This window comes from Mus caroli, unplaced genomic scaffold (assembly GCF_978045245.1).
Source record: "Mus caroli unplaced genomic scaffold, Mus_caroli_1 scaffold_1, whole genome shotgun sequence".
In the NCBI taxonomy this organism is placed as follows: Eukaryota; Metazoa; Chordata; class Mammalia; order Rodentia; family Muridae; genus Mus; species Mus caroli.
In genome coordinates, this window is record NW_028227256.1 from 56,337,396 (window position 1) to 56,355,963 (window position 18,568).

An 18,568-nucleotide genomic window follows, 5' to 3' on the forward strand; every position below is an offset into this window, starting at 1 on the left:
TGGGGGCAGGAAGGCATCTCACCGCCTGGCCGGGGTTCACAAACCACTCTCCTGAATTTCCTACTGAGGTGTTTTGTTTTGTTTTGTTTTGTTTTTTCTTTCTTTCTTTTTCTTTTTCTTTTATTGAGTCCTGGCTGCTCTGGCAATACTAGGTACATCAAGCTGCCATGATGTTGCCTGAGTCTTCCTGCCTCTGCCTCCCAAGAGCACGGGTTACAGGCGGGCATCATGATGCGAGTCCTTTCCCTTAGTTTTCATCGGTGTAGTTTTCTAGACTGGAATGGTATTTTAAGGACGTTTATTGTTATTTTAATTGTGTGTAGGATGTGGTAGGAGTGAGTATGTGCATGGAGGTTGGGGGAGTTCAGAGGACAGAGAGATGTCCGACGCTCCTGGAGCTGTCGTGACAGGCAGCTGACATGAATCCTAGGAACCAAAATTAGTTCCCTGCAAATGCAGTATGTGCTCCTGGCCACTGAGGCGGCATTACCCTGGGCCACTGGAATAGTTAAAGAATTAGTGCATCTCCACATTGGGAGACTAATAGGTCCATTTATTTCAGCTTCTCTCCTTTCTTCTGCTAACACCCAATACTTTAAAACTTTTTTTTGTTTATTATTACATGTGGGGGTAGAGGGGGTCAGGGGGAGCGTATGAATGCCCCAAAAGTCAGGACAAGTCAGTTCTCTGTTCCTATTTTTGCGTGACTGAATCCAGGTCTGCAGGCTTGTGCAACAAGTACCTTTAGCCACTGAGCTATGGTGTCCACCTTCCCTTTAAAATGATGTCTTAAAGCATTGTTGCAGTGTCACCATGCTGCTGAAAAGTGATTCTATGTATACATACACACAGAATATGTACGTGTCTAGAATACATGTCAGCTGTTAGCCACTGGCTATTTTCAGATGTTAACAACAATAGCTCACTCTTATTATGGTCTCAGTATGAGTCAAGCATTGTCTTCAAGCCCTTCACACAAATCGTTTGCTTCGGAAAGAGTGGGCACACTCAGGGATCCATTTTACAAGGGAGGAACCTGGAGCGTGGTGATGCCTCCTGCAGTTTACATGCCAGCAAAGGGTTGGGCTATGAATCAAAACCAGGAGCCCGGGCTGTAGAGTCTGTGTGTTTAGTCACTGCTGTATGTGTTCTCCATAGGATAGCTAGGCCTCTGGTGGTTTTCATTGTGTTTGAAATTTTAATTGATGATCATGTGCGAAATTTTTTTTTTTTTTTTAAGGTCAAATGGTGAAAGGGCTCAGTGGGTGAAGGCAGTTGTCCCTAACTCTGACAGACAGAGTTCCATCCCCAGAAGCCACAGGGTAAGAGAAGACTAACACAAGTTGAGTTGTCCTCTGATCTTCAATGTCCCCTGTGCTATGTTCACACACACACACACACACACACAGAGGAATAAATAAGTGATTTTAAAACTCTGTTTAAAAAGTCATTAAACTCCTGCATGTTACCCAAGCTCACAGAGCAGAGCTAAGTGATTGGTGTTCCTCTCCTCTCACAAATCTAGGCAGGCTCCCTGGAGGAAGTGAGAGAGGAAGTTCAGCAGAGTAACTCATCCACAGCCCACCCAGGCTTTGGAGCCATAGATAGGCTGGGATTTTAATGCTCGTCATTGCGAAAGGATGACTCAAGGTTTTTACTGACTGTGTAAATTAGCAGGAAGAAAGAAACCGCCTTTGTCCCGATGGTGAGAGAGCACGCGGGAGAGGAGAGGTCAAGAGGGCCCAGCCATACACAGTCAGGAACCCAGGTGACTGTACGGCCGAACAATTTACCCAACAGACACAGCTTCATTTGAAATGGCACACGTCACCAGTGTGAGCCACTCCTCATCCAAGCACTGGCAGTAAAGGCAGAAACAGAGAGCAGCTCCCAGGAGGGGGAGGAACATCTATTTCGTGTCATCTGGGAATAGCACCCACCTACAGTCCTATCTCTTTGACAGTGTGACTCTAAAGCCTCTGTCACTGTCACTCACAGAGAATGTAATGACTAAAGAAGAGAAGGGCCACCAATGCCCAGCCCCTGACACAGAGACAGAGAGGGACAGAGAAGTTAATAAATAAAACAAGAGCCCGAAGGGAAGAGCCTGCTTTGTCAGAATATAAATATTTCCCTTCCCCTTTTATCTTTAATGTAGTGTGAGAAGCTTATTAAAGGGAAATGCCTGCTGTCCCTGGAGCCCTCGCGGGAGCTTGTGGGAAGCTGCACACTCGGCCTGAGCATAGGCTTCTAAACTCTTCCCTGCTGGAAGCGAGTGGAGAGTGTGGAGCAATAAAGAAGGGCTGGGGAAGAAAGGGAATCCATTGTGGCCATTAGAATCCTGATCTGGATGGGCCTGGCATCACATTCTGTTCGTCACTGGAAGCCCCTAAGAGATAGATGGTGGCTGAGGAAGGCCCGTTTGCTCAAGGATTTGGCCTCAAATTCAGAGAGATGCTCACATTGCTAGACTTACCCTCTGCAGCGCTAGAAGAGGGACACCGGGTTTAGACAAAGGAGGGTTTGTCCACGGGGTGAGCGAGGGAGCACTCTGGGGATCCGCAGAGGAGCCTCTGTGGTTGCACCCTCATATTTACAAGACAGCTGACATAGGCAGTCCCAATGCCCAGCCAAAAACATCCTGTTCCTGCAGAATAGAGAACATTCCCCCTTCATGGCTTTCTTAAAAACCTTAAAAGGGGGTGGGCACAGACCTGGGCCTCATGGATATCCAGTATGCTACTTTTGGTTTTGAGATAAGGTCTCAGGTAGCTCATGCTGGCCTTGAAGTCACCATAGAACCAAGGAAGGCACTGAACTTTATACCCTCTGCCTCAAGTACCGGGACTGCAGGGATGTGTGCAGTGCTGGGACTGAACCTAGTTCCGCATGCATACTGGGTAAATACCAACTGAGCCGGAAACCCAGTAAGTTTGAATGGCTTTCCATAAGGCTGTGCTGATTTTAACACTCTCATCTATCTGTAAGGACAAGCACAGGGCCTGGTTCACACGGCTGGTAGAGATCCATATGGCATTTGATAACAATGAAAATATTATTTTTTTTCCTGTTCACCATTTCTGCGGGGGGTCTTCTGTTCTGGTCAGGATTTGAGTTCTCTCGGGCTTTGGGGACTATCAACATTGCCAGCATCTGGAGATATTCAGTCATGTGACTAGAGAAGGACAGGAGGAAGGCCATTCATGCATCAGGTGCCACACTAGGGGGCAAAGAGAATAGCTAACATTTGCTGCCAGAGGATGTTTCTATTACCTCATTTTTCTCGATAACTCTCCCAAGAGAGTTGGCCCTGGCCACTTAATTCTATACCACCCTCCTCCCGACTCTACCCCAGCCACACTCCCATGGATTCTGGTTACATCAATGTCTTCAGTGGAACAGAAAGACATTTTTAAAGTCTGTCTTTCTAGCTCCTTAATGCTTAAACCACATATGACCTCATCGAGGGTGGAGCTTAGGTACCACCCCATCATGCCTGGTGCAGAACCTCTTTTCATCACTCAGCCTTCCACCCTCCCCATGTTGATGTCATTTGGGGTCTCTCTCTCTCTCTCTCTCTCTCTCTCTCTCTCTCTCTCTCACACACACACACACACACACACACACACATCTTAGGATCCCATTAAGTTGGAATAAAGACTCCACCACAAGGCCACAGACCAAATCCTTGCTAAGTCTACCTCACTCCCCATCTTCAGAGCCAATAACATCTTATGGCAATACCTGTGCTACAGACAAGCATCGATTCAGGGAATGCTTAGCTGTTTCCTAGGTAGCTCCTCACCCATGCTTCCAAACACTGCCTGGGATCGATTTGAGTTACCTTATTTAATATTGCCCTCATGCTCGAGCCCGCCCAGCCTCCCCTGGGCTGCATTGGGAGCTTGGAACCATGAGAGGGCCTACTTTCCAGGGTTCCCACAAACTTTGTAGAGGAGGAGGCCTGGGGGTGGGGTGGCACACCTGTATCTGAGGGACGATTGTACAGAAGAGGGATTAAATATGTACTATAAAGATCAATGGGAGCCTTGGGGAGGCCCAGTCCAGTTCGATATAATGAAGGACTTTTTAACAATTAAAGCTGTCTTAAACAGAGTGAGAGCCGTTAAGGATAGCCTTCCCTTTCATGAAGTTCAGGCGAGGGTGAACTCTCACCAGGCAGCATGGCTCATTGGCCAGAAGCAGCCTATACTCCTGACACTTGGCAGTGGGATCAAGTCTGGATTCAGACCGCACAGATTCGAACCCCAGCCCCAAATGCCCCAAATGTCACTAGCTTCACAAGCTTGGATAAACTATTCAGCCTTTCTAAAACTCCATCTCTCTCTCTCTCTCTCTCTCTCTCTCTCTCTCTCTCTCTCTGTGTGTGTGTGTGTGTGTGTGTGTGTGTAGATAGATAGATAGATAGATAGATAGATAGATAGATAGATAGATAAAACATATTACAAGAAATGGGGTATAGTTTAGTGGAAAATGATTTAAGTATTTTAAAATGATGTACAGGGGGTCCAGTATTTGGTCTCAGCAACACAAAATACAAATTGGTATCATTTTTTACAAGATAAGAGAGGGTCTAACAGTTAAGAGCACTCTTCTAAGAGACCCAGAATCAGTTCTCAGCACCCACATGGCTCTTTGAACTCTTCTGTAACTCCAGTTACAGGGCATCAGATGCCCTCCTCTGGTCACCGTGGAGATCCAGGCACACAAGTGGTACACAGACATATATGCAGCCAAAATCGACATTACATATAAAATAAAATTTAAATTAAATGAAAACATACTAGGGGGCTAAAGACATAGTTTAGCTGCTCAGATCACTTGTTGCTTTTGTAGAGGACCCAGATTTGATTCCCAGAACCTACACAGTGGCTCACAGCTATCCAAGACTCTCAAATTCTAGGGGATCAAAATCTCTCTGGCCTCCACGAGCCATGTACACACATGGTACACATACATACATGTAGGCAAGGCACTCATATGTATAAAATAAAATGTTAGAAAATACATTTTGAAAATATATTAGGACTGGGTGTGCAGAGGCAGAGGCAGAGGCAGAGGCAGAGAGGCAGAGAGGCAGAGAGGCAGAGAGGCAGAGAGGCAGAGAGGCAGAGAGGCAGAGAGGCAGAGAGGCAGAGAGGCAGAGAGGCAGAGAGGCAGAGAGGCAGAGAGGCAGAGAGGCAGAGAGGCAGAGAGGCAGAGAGGCAGAGAGGCAGAGAGGCAGAGAGGCAGAGAGGCAGAGAGGCAGAGAGGCAGAGAGGCAGAGAGGCAGAGAGGCAGAGAGGCAGAGAGGCAGAGAGGCAGAGAGGCAGAGAGGCAGAGAGGCAGAGAGGCAGAGAGGCAGAGAGGCAGAGAGGCAGAGAGGCAGAGAGGCAGAGAGGCAGAGAGGCAGAGAGGCAGAGAGGCAGAGAGGCAGAGAGGCAGAGAGGCAGAGAGGCAGAGAGGCAGAGAGGCAGAGAGGCAGAGAGGCAGAGAGGCAGAGAGGCAGGCAGAGAGGCAGAGAGGCAGAGAGGCAGAGGCAGAGGCAGAGGCAGAGGCAGAGGCAGAGGCAGAGGCAGAGGCAGAGGCAGACAGATTCCTGTAGATTCAAGGCCCAGCCTTGTGTGCAAAGTGAGTTACAGGCTACCAGGCCTGCCTCAGTTGTGTGTGTGTGTGTGTGTGTGTATGTGTGTGTGTGTGTGTGTGTGTGTGTGTGTGTGTGTGTGTGTGTGTGATGTAGCTAGATGGCTCAATGGGTAAAATAAAGTGCTAAGCCTGACAACTTGAATTGGATCCCCACCCATGACCCACACAGTTCTCCTCTGACCTCCACACAAGTGCCATGGTATTCAATTAACACAGATGCACACACAAACAAACAAACAAGTAATAATAAAGCAAGTCATGTTAAATTTTCAGGACAACTGTAAAGTTTTTGGAAAGAGGTTTGTTTTTGTTTTGTTTTGTTTTAAAAACAAAAATGCATATTAAAAATCTTGGGGTTGAAGAGAGGGCTCAACAGTTAAAAGAACTGGCTTTTTACAGAGGGCCAGAGTTCAGTCCCCAGCATCCATATGATGGCTAACAACCATCTATAACTACAATCCTAGGAGATCTGATGCCGCTACCGGGCCACAAAACAAAACAAAACAAAACAAAACAAAACAAAACAAAAATGGCTGCCATTACTTGTTAAAACACAAAATAACATTTTTATAATTAATTGGTTTGGTTTAGTTTTCATTGCTAGGAATAAAGGCCAGGGCCCTAAATATGTTAGGCAGGGGCTGTCTGGATGAGCTCCACACCCAGTCTGTAATTAACTGACAATTGGGTTTTAAGGATGGTCATACACACAGGGGAGGCCATTATTGATCAGTACAGAGACCACTGAGCAGAATCTTGCAGTGGGGCAGACTGTGCTTAACCCCTGTAATAAATCTTTATTCTGTATACATATATAACTACAAAGTGGACACATTCAGAAACTGTGACGAGAAATCTATTTTAACATTTAACTGCATGGTGTGAAAATGGGAGAGGGTAGTAGAAGACAGCAGATTGTTAAGCCGACAGATACTTAGGAAGCACCCGCTGGTGCCAGCTCTCCCGGATACAGGATAGTTTTCATGCAGGTGCTGTTGCCAGGGCTCACCAGGCAGCCAGCATGGCTTCTGGCCTTTCTTTTGCAAATATATCCACAAGTGAGGGACACCAAGAGCAGCCACCCTCATCAGCTTTCTCCCTGGGACTCCCCGAAGCCACTCCCAACCACCACCGCTCCTGAAGAGCTCAGGGCAGCATTCCTCAGACTGTGTCAATCTAGACTGTTGTGTGGGGCACTCAGAATACACGGGCGGGACAATGATAGAGGAGCAGGCTGAGGTGAAGATGCTTGCCCCTGACTTCCCTGTTTTCCATTTCCCATCAGCTCAGCCTCTGAGCAGAGTGTGGTCACACTGATGAACTGATGTTGCTAGAAATGAAACTGGGATTTTTTTTTTTCCTTATTTACAAGTAGCCCAGTTCTTGCCAAGAGACTTATACCTAAAATGGACATGGGTGGAAATAAACTGGAAGGCCTAAAATATCTTTTCAGTGGGGTATAAGCACCCAGACTTGGAAAAGCAATCACTTTCAACAGCTCTTACAGGTTATAGCAACTCATGAAGACCCATCTCTGTGGCCTATTAGTTCATCAGAAATGTCCCTATGGAGGGAAGCCCAGCTTCGCTCTGCCCATTTCCTCCTGTAATGTTGTAATTCTCAGTGCACACAGAGCATGTTGGTGGCCTTCTGAGGAACCACAAGCCTCCATCTCATGTCTTCCTAAATTGCTTCTTTAAACCTTTACCAATGGTAATTACTATTCATTGATCATTTACGGCCTGACAGATACTACACCACAATCCCAGGAGCCAGCTGCTACAGTGATTATTATCACTCTGCAGACAGGGAAACTGAGGCTTCAAGAAGCAACGTGTTCAAAGCCACGCAAGCTACAAAATAAGAACTCAAATTCATAAACCCTGGGCTTTCACCCACACCTCCCCAAACCCACCCAATAAACAGAGAGCTGGGGTCCCTACTGGACCATACGAACCGTCCCTGACCTGTCTTGCCTTCTTTTCAGCAGTAAAATTGAGCTTACAAAATACTTGGTTGGAAAACTCTCTCCTGTCTCTTAGCCGAGTGACAAATGTGAGCTGGTTACCAGAGGAGATGGCCTATATGCTTTATAATGATCCAGTCTCCCACAGACACGCTATACTACTGATGATGTCCTCTTGGGACATCTGGCCATGGAGGTGCTAGACAGAAATGCAGCCTCATGGAGCACTGTTCCGAACACCTGAGTTGATTGTTTCTCTCTAGGGCAGACAGCCTCATGCTCTGAAATGTCACCCCTTTTCTTCCTGACCGTCACCCCTCCTCCCAATTCTTATTCAAGGAAAAGATTGGGTTCAAAGTTTGTTCCTTACTGTCAGTAGGATCTCGGACCTCTCTGTGACTTGGTATCCTCATCTATAACGTGGATAGAACAAAGAGTAGCCACTTGCAAGGGCTACTGTGGACCAAGGTTCAGGGAGTGAGGGGTGGGGGTGGGCAGGATGTCTCTGGCATGATGAGCATAAAATAAATGTTAGCAGATCATAAAAATAGTAAGGATCTGGCTAGGCCCAGACGCTGGAGTGGGTCAGCTGGCTCACTCCCAACAGCTCAGCTGGGATTTAAGTCAGGACCTCCATCCCAGGGTGCCAAGACAAAGCAGGACCAATAGGCCTTTAGAGTAGGACTTTAAAGCAGAGACCATCTCTCAAGTCCTGGACTAATTTTGTAAATGGAAAGCTGGGGAAGAAGAGGGGTGAAGTTTCACAGGGAGACCAAAGCGCCTTTTGCCAAAGTGAGAAGTCTGTCGCTGCTCTCTGTTTATCTCTTCTTTAGGATGTTTCCTCTGCTTTCAGGGCTGTCTTGCTGCCCGTACCCTGCCTCCCCTCCCCACCCCCCTTCAGCGGCAGCTCTTCACAGGTCTGCTGGAAGCCACCGGAGCTGGGCCCGGTGCCACAGCCCCTTCCCCAGCAGAGACAAGCCCTCCCTCCTCCCATGCTGAGGTCTGGCTGGACCTCAGCTGAAGTTCTCCCACCCGGTCCAGGCCCTTCCCAATGGGGCCCAGCTGTGAGGGGTCACCTCCGGTGACTGGGAAGCAAGAAAAATAGCCACAGCCACCAGCTTTCTTGCAGGTCTCTCAGGCAAAAGCCACCCTGATTTCAAAAAACAAAAAACAAAAACAAACAAACAAAAAAACAACCAGGAGCCTAAACATGGCCTTTCCATCAGTCTGAGGACAATTCATTTCACACCTTGAGTGGCAGAGTTCTTACCTGTAAGAGAAGGTGAGAATTATTAACTTTCAGATTCCTTCTGAAAAACAACCCAGTCTTTTCTCAATGCAGACCCTCCTTTTTTATTTCTCTTACTCTTTTCTTTATAAAAAAAAAAAAAAAACACGGGCTGGTGAGATGGCTCAGTGGGTAAGAGCAGCCGACTGCTCTTCCGAAGGTCCAGAGTTCAAATCCCAGCAACCACATGGTGGCTCACAACCATCCGTAACGAGATCTGGCGCCCTCTTCTGGAGTGTCTGAAGACAGCTACAGTGTACTTACATATAATAAATAAATAAATCTTTAAAAAAAAAAAAAAACAGATTTATTTACTTATTTTGTGTAAGTACACTGTAGCTGTCTTCAGACACCCCAGAAGAGGGCATCAGATCTCATTCTGTAATGAGATGTTTGTGAGCCACCGTGTGGTTGCTGGGAATTGAACTCAGGACCTCTGGAAGAGCAATCATCTCTCAAGCACTACCTCTTTTCTTAAGATTTATTTCACTTTGTGTGTGTGTGTGTGTGTATGTATGTATGTGTGTGTGTGTGTGTGTAGCACATGTGGCCATGCATGTGTGAAAATCACAGGACAACTAGAGAAAGTCAGTTCCCTGTACGTATCAAGTGGGTTCCAGGGATTAAATCCAGGTCGTCAGATTTGGTGTCAAGCACTGATCCACCTCACTGGCTCCTAAATACATATTTTTAAATAAGTGAAGTAGGTCACAAGCTTGTCTTCTGTGCTTTTCGACTTGAGTTGGGCTACAGTAATTAACTCATTGATCATCAATTGGTTCAGTTTTTTTCTCGGGTGCCCCTGTGAACTTGGCACAGCATCCCAGCACAGTGGACTTCCCCAGTGACAACCAATAAACAGAAGAACTGGTGGGTGAGGCAGAGAATTAAGTGCAAGGGCAGATTCCTCAATGTATTACTAAGGGTGAACTAAGAAATAAAGAGCTTCTCTGTTCCATCCCAGGGACTTCAGCAGTCAACATGCAAATAAAACTGGCTTTAGCCAGCTTCCACTTTCAAAGCCAGCCACACGGAGTGTTTCCTGCTAAGTTCACGCAGTAAGACCAAGTCAGGGAGGGTCCGTGACGCTCACTGCCGAGGAGATCTCAAAGCTCTGCCCAGGCTTGGCTCAGCTCACTTCACTTTCTCAGCCACTTATCAAACTGCCATCTCCCCTAGGGGACACCAGCAGGTTACTCCTGGCCCTGCTCTAGCTCAGGTGAAGCCATTCTCAAATTAAATCACAATGAGGGGCAGCGGAGCTGTAATGATCTGTGTTTATTTAGTAAATGGGTTGATTGCCCTCATTTGTGGAGATTAAGGGTTAATTTCCCAACTGCAAAGAGAACTGATTTCTCGAAGGGCAACCCCAGGTAATTAAGAGGAAAAAAAAAAAAAACCACCTCAAATGGCCACCATGTGCTCCACCCCACCCCACCCCACCCCCACCCCCACCCGACCTCTTCCCATTCTACCTTAACCTTTGGGTGGCCTCCTCTGCCAGGTACTCAAAGCCCCGGGTTCTCAGAGTTTTCTGTGCAAGGATTTGGTAAACAAAGGCTTAGGAATTCTTAGCCCCCTTTAAACTGACATCTGGCAAATTTGAGATCACGGGACAGCTTCTCTCTCTCTCTCTCTCTCTCTCTCTCTCTCTCTCTCTCTCTCTCTCTCTCTCTCTCTCTCTCTCTCCCTCCCCTCCCCCGCTGGCTTTGAAAAGCAAATGTTTTAAGGTTGTGCTCTCTCCCTTTCAGAGTTTCTAATCAAGTGGAGTCAAACCACTTTGTCTACACCTTAATTGAAGAGCCTGGCTCTAGAGTTTAAAGTGCTATTTATAATAATAGGGGGGAGGCAGGGAAGGGAGAAGGAGGAGATTAAGTGGAAATGTGAACGGGGAGAAAGCCTTGGGCAAGCGTCCCTTAAGGGACCACTCTGCGTGTTGAGCAGGGATTTCCTAATAGATCACACAAGTTGGGTGTCAGTCAACGGGCCCTAGGAAGAGACCTGCTCACCTCTGCACTGTCCGTCCATGAGAATCCTGACTATCAGGGAGTCCCTGCTTAGTCCAGAAGCTCCCAAATAGAGCCAGAGGCTGTTAGAGCCATATCATAAAGCACTCTGGGAAAAACTGAGGGATAACCAGACTGGACCTTAGCCAAGGGTGTGGAATTCATCAGGAGTGCCCCCCCCCCAAAGTCTCTTGGTCACTGAAGTATTTCTTCCTTAGAATTCTCTAGAAGGACTAAAAATGCTCTGTGCCTCCTCTAGGCTGGCACCCACTAGAGGAGACAGTTCGCTGACTTAATATATTTTTTAAGAAAGAGAAACTAAGCCCTTCTTTCTGTTTTGTCATCAACTATTTAAAACCCTGGGTTCATATCAGACCCTCTCGGAGAGCTTTTAACAGATGTTTAAAACGAGGGAAGCAGGTTTTAAAAAATTCATCCCTCTACCGCCACCCCTCTGAGAATCAACTTCCTTTAAACTCCGAAACCAGTTCCCTCGTACCACTGAATTTAGTTCGTGTATCCCAAGTCTATGTTCCATTTGGAAGAGACAGCAGTGCTTTAGCCCGTGGTTCTCAGGATCCCGAGGTCTTTTGTCCCTATCTGTACCCTGTACAGCCGCCTTTTGCAAAGCCACCCCCCTCCCCTGACACACTGAATTTCATATGATTGATGAACGGCACAATTTGATTTCAACAAAGCAAATGTCAACTTTGTGGATGACAGAGAAGAGAAATGAAATAGAATCCCAACTCGGTCACAAAGCTGGAAGGGGACTGGAGCATTAGAGTGGACTTGATACAAGTGCAATCCTGTGGGCCGGGCACACTGTGATCAAATAGGGCTAGGTTGGCTGTAAGGCACAGGGAGGCCTCAGACATCGAAAAGAAGTTAATTAGTATAGCATGGTATCAGAGACCCTGACTCCAGTCTCTCTCCTTTCCCAAGTTCTAGGTATCAACAGACAGGAAGGAGGTGATATCTATTGTGTTTATATGTATGCAATATAACAGACTATCTTGGACGCCCACGGCCCGGTGTCTACCATTGGGAAAGCAAGAAAGGAAGCTTCCTAGACTATATGTGCAGCCAAACACTGGGGCTCCTATCTGTCACTTTGGAAGAGGAGCTACTGAAGGACGGACAGCAGTCCCACAACATGTTGAAGGTGGTAGTACGCCGTAACAAATTTATTTCTCCTCCCGACCCAGGAGAAAGAGTCGGCCGAGCTTTTACAGATAATTCAGTCAATATATTGATTGTAGTCCTGCTATACTTCCCAGGTTTGGTTTGTTTTGCTTTCTTGCTTGCTCATTTTTCTGCAGGGTCTTATGTATCCCAAGCTAGCCTTGAGCTTGCAATGAGCTGGGTGTGGTCTTGAAGTTCTGATCCCACTGCCTCTATGTCCTTGAGATCTGGGATTACAGGTTCAAGCTACCACACTAGGTCCTGGGCAGTGCTAGGGAATCTAACCCGGGAGTCATGCATGCTAGGCAACAATGTGCCCACCGGCTGCATGCCCAGCCCTATTCTCAAATTCTGCATCCAGGCAGGACCGGCTGAACACAGCTCTCTGCAGGACTGAAGCTGGCTTGTCAGCTGGGAGTAAATGCTCCTCCAGGGCTCCCAGGAAAGTCAGAAGATGGCCTTGTGTTCAGCTTTTTCCAGGCCCTGGCATACAGCTGGTAGGGTTTTCCCTAGAAGCTTAGTAAAAGATAAGTGGTCAAGTGGTTTCATCGGGCCATGGTAGGATTTTGAGAGTAGGAAGAGAGCCAGGAAGCAGCCCCTGTGATTTGGGCTCTTGGTTTCTTCTTCCTCTTTAATTCTTTATTATTTTATTTTATTTTTATGTGATCAGGTGTTTTGCTTACATGAATGTCTGATACCTGTGGAAGGGGCAGGGCAGAAGAAGGTGTTTGATCCCCAGGTTCCCTGTTGTGAGCCACCATGTAGGTGCTTGACCTTGAACCCACATTCTTCTGAAAACACAGCTAATACTCTTGACTACTGAGATACCGCTCCAGATATCCTCTCTTCTTAAAATATGTGGGTTATTTTTTTTGTCCCTTCCTTACTTATCGCCTTCCTATTTTCCCCTTTGCCTTCCCGTCGTTCCTTCTACCGCTCCTGCTGCTACCATTTCTACCCGCGCAGTCGTCTGAACAGCACTTGCCTCCTCCAGATTTCTCCTGATTCTTGATTTTTGCTTTTCTGTTCACTGTGTATTTACATCAGACCTTCCTGAAAACAAAGGATGTAATTAGGTGGCCAATCTGTATCCGCAGGTACACCTGTTGGACAATGGTCTCATGACAGACAACCTCTAGGCCCTGTCACATTATCTATTCATGACTCAGTCTTTGAGGTCAGGGTTCATGTGGTCCAAGAGGGTAATGTCGGTCTGAGGAAGTGAGCTGTGGGAGTAGCAGCTGTCTCACTTCAGAATAGCAGCAGTGAACTTGAGCCTCATAGATAAGATCTCAGAAGCTAACATCACACATTCAGTCACTTGTCCATCCCTCTCTGTCCCTGGCTTCACCTCCCTCCCTCCTCTGTCTCTCTTCTCTCTCTCTCTCTCTCTCTCTCTCTCTCTCTCTCTCTCTCTCTCTGACTGTCTCTCCCCCACCCCCATTACACACAGACACACACACACTGCTCATTTACAATTTTGATATTTGTAGCCTTCAGTTCAAAATGAAATTAGGCAGAGTAAGGACTCTGTGAGGCTGAAGACATTCTGTGTAGCAACAGTGACAGTGCACTGGTTTGAGATACAAGTCCCCAAGTCTTACTAACACAAAAGAATCCCCTAGTGAGCTCTGAAAAAATTTAAATCCCAAATCCTATGCCAGAAATTCTGACCCAAGATGATGTGGTGGGGTTAAGCTTCTGAAGTCCCTTCCCTTCCCTTCTTTTTGTCTCCCTTCCCTTCTCTCCCTTCACTCCCCCCACCCCCTCTATTCTTCAGATGATTCTGGTAACCAGCTAGGTGTGAGCTCTATCGTTCCAACTCCCATCTTTAGTCTTCTAGAAGTTTCTTTGGGGGCATTTACCACTGCTACTATGAGTCCACCCCCTGCTGTTCTCCTGCCAGCTCTCCACTGGTAGGGCCTGCATTCTCTTATAGGGATGACCTAAAAACTACCAAGTTTCCTGCCTGCCTTAGTGACAGGAGTGAGGTTAGCTGCCCACTAGGGCAGTTTCAGCAGCGGGAACCCCATTGTTCTTGGAAAACTAGAGTGAATTGATGGGTTCTCCTAAGTGGGCTGAAACAGCGGAAGTAACACTCATGGGCATCATTAACGTAGGCCTGAGTCTTAGGTGCCAACATTCTAAGGCTTCTCTGTATTAACAACAACAACAACAGAGATTAGCTGTGTATGCCATAGAATGCTTGTAAAAACCACTGTATAGGTGTTAGCTTTAGTCTAGGCCTGGCTTCTCTAGGGAGCATCTACCAGGAATCTCCCAGGGTTGTCAGGAAATTAGACATACTGTATTCATAGCACCTGGCACAGTACAAGCAGTGATCATTATATTTAAAATGTGACTATTTGGATGCTCAAAGCAATTGGAAGAGAAGTTCTATAAGCCCATTAGTGTCCTAGAACAGACACCAAGGGTTTCCTGTGTGCATGTTTTTTTCAACTCCAAGCTCTCTGACAACATGTTGGGTCAGCCACCATAGCAGCAGTATTTATACCTTGGAAATTGGGGAAAGTGCAGACCAAAGTTTTTCTCCTAGGCAATCATTAGAAACATCCTCTAGCATACTGCTTTAATATATATTATAATATAATATATTATGTGTTGCGCATCCAAATAGCCACACTTTATATATCACATATACAATACATATATATTACACACACACACACATTTATATATATATATATATAACTTCAGCAAAGACCCCAAGCCACAGTTACACTGCTAAATGGGCCTTTTATTTCATCTCATGCTTTGCATCCCATAACTAAACCAGAATGCTGTTGTGATGATTTTCTTGTGTTTGGGTCATAAACTCCTTACAGCTCTTAAACCATTAATCCTCTCCACACACTGGAGGGAACTAGGGAAGTTAGGTAACTGGCCTGAGGCAGGACAGGAATTCAGTAGTGAGAACCAGAACCAAGCCAGTCTGCTCTGGCCACCTCTGCACTCAGCCCACACCTCAGTGCCACACAGAGTGGCACTGAGATGCAGGTGGCAATTACCTACAGTGCTGTTACCAGACGGCCCAAGTCTCTCTCAGACTGTATTGAAAAGGCTGTGTCTTCTGAATGCAGACAAGGTCCCCATGGAGTGCCTTACTCTCTGCACCCAGAGGCTTTTCCTAGGACTGTGTTTGAGAAAAGTCCTCCCGGGTCAGGGTTCTGTTCTGACAGTAGCAGATACTGTAGCCAGTCAGCTCTGTGTCCTCACTGTTGGGCCGCAAGGCCAGCAGGCCAAGAGCTGTTTTTCTCTGTGTCCTCGGCTACACAACTCTCTGGCAGAAGAAATAACCTTCCTCGTAATCACCTTGAGAAGCACTCCAGACATCCATCCCCTAGGATCTCCACACCTTGCTCCATCCCTGTTGCCTCTTAAGTGAGGGTAACCTAAGGACTCTTGGGATTACGAAGACTGTAGCTCCCCTTGTGAGTGCCACAGTCCAGGGCATTCCAACTCTCACCTTCTCTTACACCCCCACACTCTGAGGGCTCTCTCCTGCTGAGTTTTCACCCTGAATGAAGTTTCATATTTTGAGTGTGCTAGGGGAGGGATGAATGACAGGAAACCGATGGCTTTGGCAGTGTGTAAAAAAGCCTGAGGCGGGCTCCATGTTATTCGAGTTTGGAAGTGGGACATTTGGGAGGCAGAGGTAGGTGGATCTCCGAGTTGAGTTCTAGGCCCGCCAGAACTACAAAGAGAAACTATGTCTCAAAAGACAGAGACAGAGAGAGACAGAAGGAGACAGAGAGAGAGGGCTTCAATGAAGCCATGACTAACCCTGCTTGCAATGAGCAGACAGACACAAAGCCAGGTCAAGCTAAGTGCACCCAGGTTCCTGACACTTAGAAACGATACCAAGTGTTTGTTCTTTCAAAGCTGCTAAATTGGGGACTATTTGTTATACAACCATAAATAACTCATAAAACTCTTGGTCCAACAAACGCAGTAACTGAGTCTGCTATATAAAGCATCTCTGCCCGCCCACCAAATGTGAGCACCACCACGGCAGTAGTAGTGGCCTTCCTTGTCTTCAATCTGGACATCTCTAACTTCCATAACATTTGAAAGTAACTTAAAGATAAAAATGTTTGGGTGGAGAACAAGTCAACACCCAAACTAAGATGAACACAAGTTGGTGGCAATCTGGCAATTAGATATCTCAAATCTTCATTATAATGCCAAAATGTATGGCAAAAGAGAGGTCAGAAAGACAGGTGTGTGCCCCGAGGTGCTTTTCTGGCCTTCCATGGATTCTTGCAGCCAGAGTTTCATTATAAGAACGGGATTGTGAGCCGGGCGTGGTGGCGCACGCCTTTAATCCCAGCACTCGGGAGGCAGAGGCAGGCGGATTTCTGAGTTCGAGGCCAGCCTGGTCTACAAAGTGAGTTCCAGGACAGCCAGGGCTATACAGAGAAACCCTGTCTCGAAAAACCAAAAAAAAAAAAAAAAAAAAAAAAGAACGGGATTGTGGCACCACGTGGCCATTTTCAAATCTGCTCTGACATCAGAATGTAATTCAGCTAGATAAACCTGGGACCTAGCCAAAATAAGTAGTACTTGAAAAAAAAACTAGTGGAGCTAGTGACTACCACCACTTTCTTTGAGGCCATATATGACTATGATGTGAAGAAATAAAGGCCTTTGTTATTTTAAAGGGCAGGGACAATTGGAAGTTTTGCAGCAGACAGTTACAAAATTTTCCACCCTTGGCTTTCCAAAGAAGATACCAGCTTTGGGAGCTGGGTGTGGAAGGTGTTGTTTGGAAAGAAAATTAATCCCAGGGAGAGTGTAAACCAACATTGCCTCACTTGTCAGAGAGCCTAAAACAGACTTGGCTCCTTACATCGTGAACTTACCTCTTCTGGTCTGCTCCTTTATGACATGGCTCCTTAAAACCATAGCATCTCAAAACTAAAGATACCTTTTTTTTTTTTTCCTTTTTATCATATCATTTGACATGAGGCAGGCATAGAAAGTTTCAGCATTGTCTCACAAACAGATCTCTCTCTCTTTGGCGCAAATGTGCACAGTTTTATTTTGAATTAAAATATCACTAAGTAGCTCTCTGTAGAGCAGACTAGCCTCGAACTCATGGAGATCCAACTGCCTCTGCCTCTCAAGCACTGAGATTAAAGGCATGTGTGCACCACCATACCTGGCACAAGCAGTTCATTCTCTTTTTCTTGGAGTAATTTTGGATTGAGGTTATTTATTTAATTTTGTTTAGTGTGTGTGTGTGTGGGGGGGTGAAGGATTGAATCTAGGGCCTTATACATTAGGCAATTGCCCCATACTGAGCGACATCTCCAAGCCCAGACAGAGTGTTGCCGCTGTTGTTTTAAATCACCTTTAAACAGCCTCCTTATCCCAGCTCTAAATGCCACCTTTGCTTCTCCAGTACTTTTGCTCTTCTCTGCCTGGGACAGAGCAAAAGGACTCACCTCTGTGACATTCTCACCTGGGATGGGTTTCCTGTACCTCGTGCATAGACTGCGTTAGAACTATTTCATTTCTTCCTATACTGGCTCATCCCACCCCCTCTTGCTCCATCATTATTCCTATTGCCTAACATCAGAGCTGTCTGGGACTCTAAGGATGAGCAGCTCATCCGCTGGCTGGTTTCCGCTGTATTTGAGGCAGTGCTCTATCCTGTCCGCTTTCATATTTTTTGACACTGCTTGGTATTTCTCCCTCAATTAGCAGATATGAGTTAGATCAGTGATCTGATGTATGAGCATGAAATTTTTATCTTAAAAAGGAGGGCATCCTGAACCTCAATGGGGAGAAGAAAGGAATCTAAGCTCTACCACCCACACTTTCAATGACAAAGCAAAACAGCCCCCAGTGTCTTAAACATCTTCCCACAAATATCAACACAGCACAGCTGAAGGTAATAGGAATAATAATTTAGAAAGCAGATGAGGTCTTGAAGACTGTATAGTTTTAAAAAAGGAAAACGTTGCTTATTCATCTTTATTGCTTTGAGGCAGATACTCTAAAGGGGGCTGGGGATTGGTGTGAAGGGTAAACTGAGCTTAGAAGGAAACTGGTCAGATGGAGGGTGTCAACTGTCTGACACCACCTTGTTCCATGGGGCTGGGCTCTTCAGACGCATTAACAGGAGCACAAAAGATGAAGAACTCTAAAGTGGAAGGAAGGAGCTCAACGAACCTCTGAGGTAAAGTAAATAAAAGAATTAAAAGGAGCTCAGGGCATCGAGAAAAGGGAATCCAATTAATTAATTGTCTTAGATTTCAGAATCAAGCTTTTCCTAGATGGAGAAACTGTATACCAGAGGGAGTTACTTCTGCCGGCATTCAACATTCGACCTATTAAAAATCTCCTAAAACCCCAGCACCCAAGTGAGACAGACAGGACTCAGCCAGGAAAAAATGTTTAAAATTATAAGATTGCAGAGACAGATTCAACGATTCAACTTGCCACTTCCCT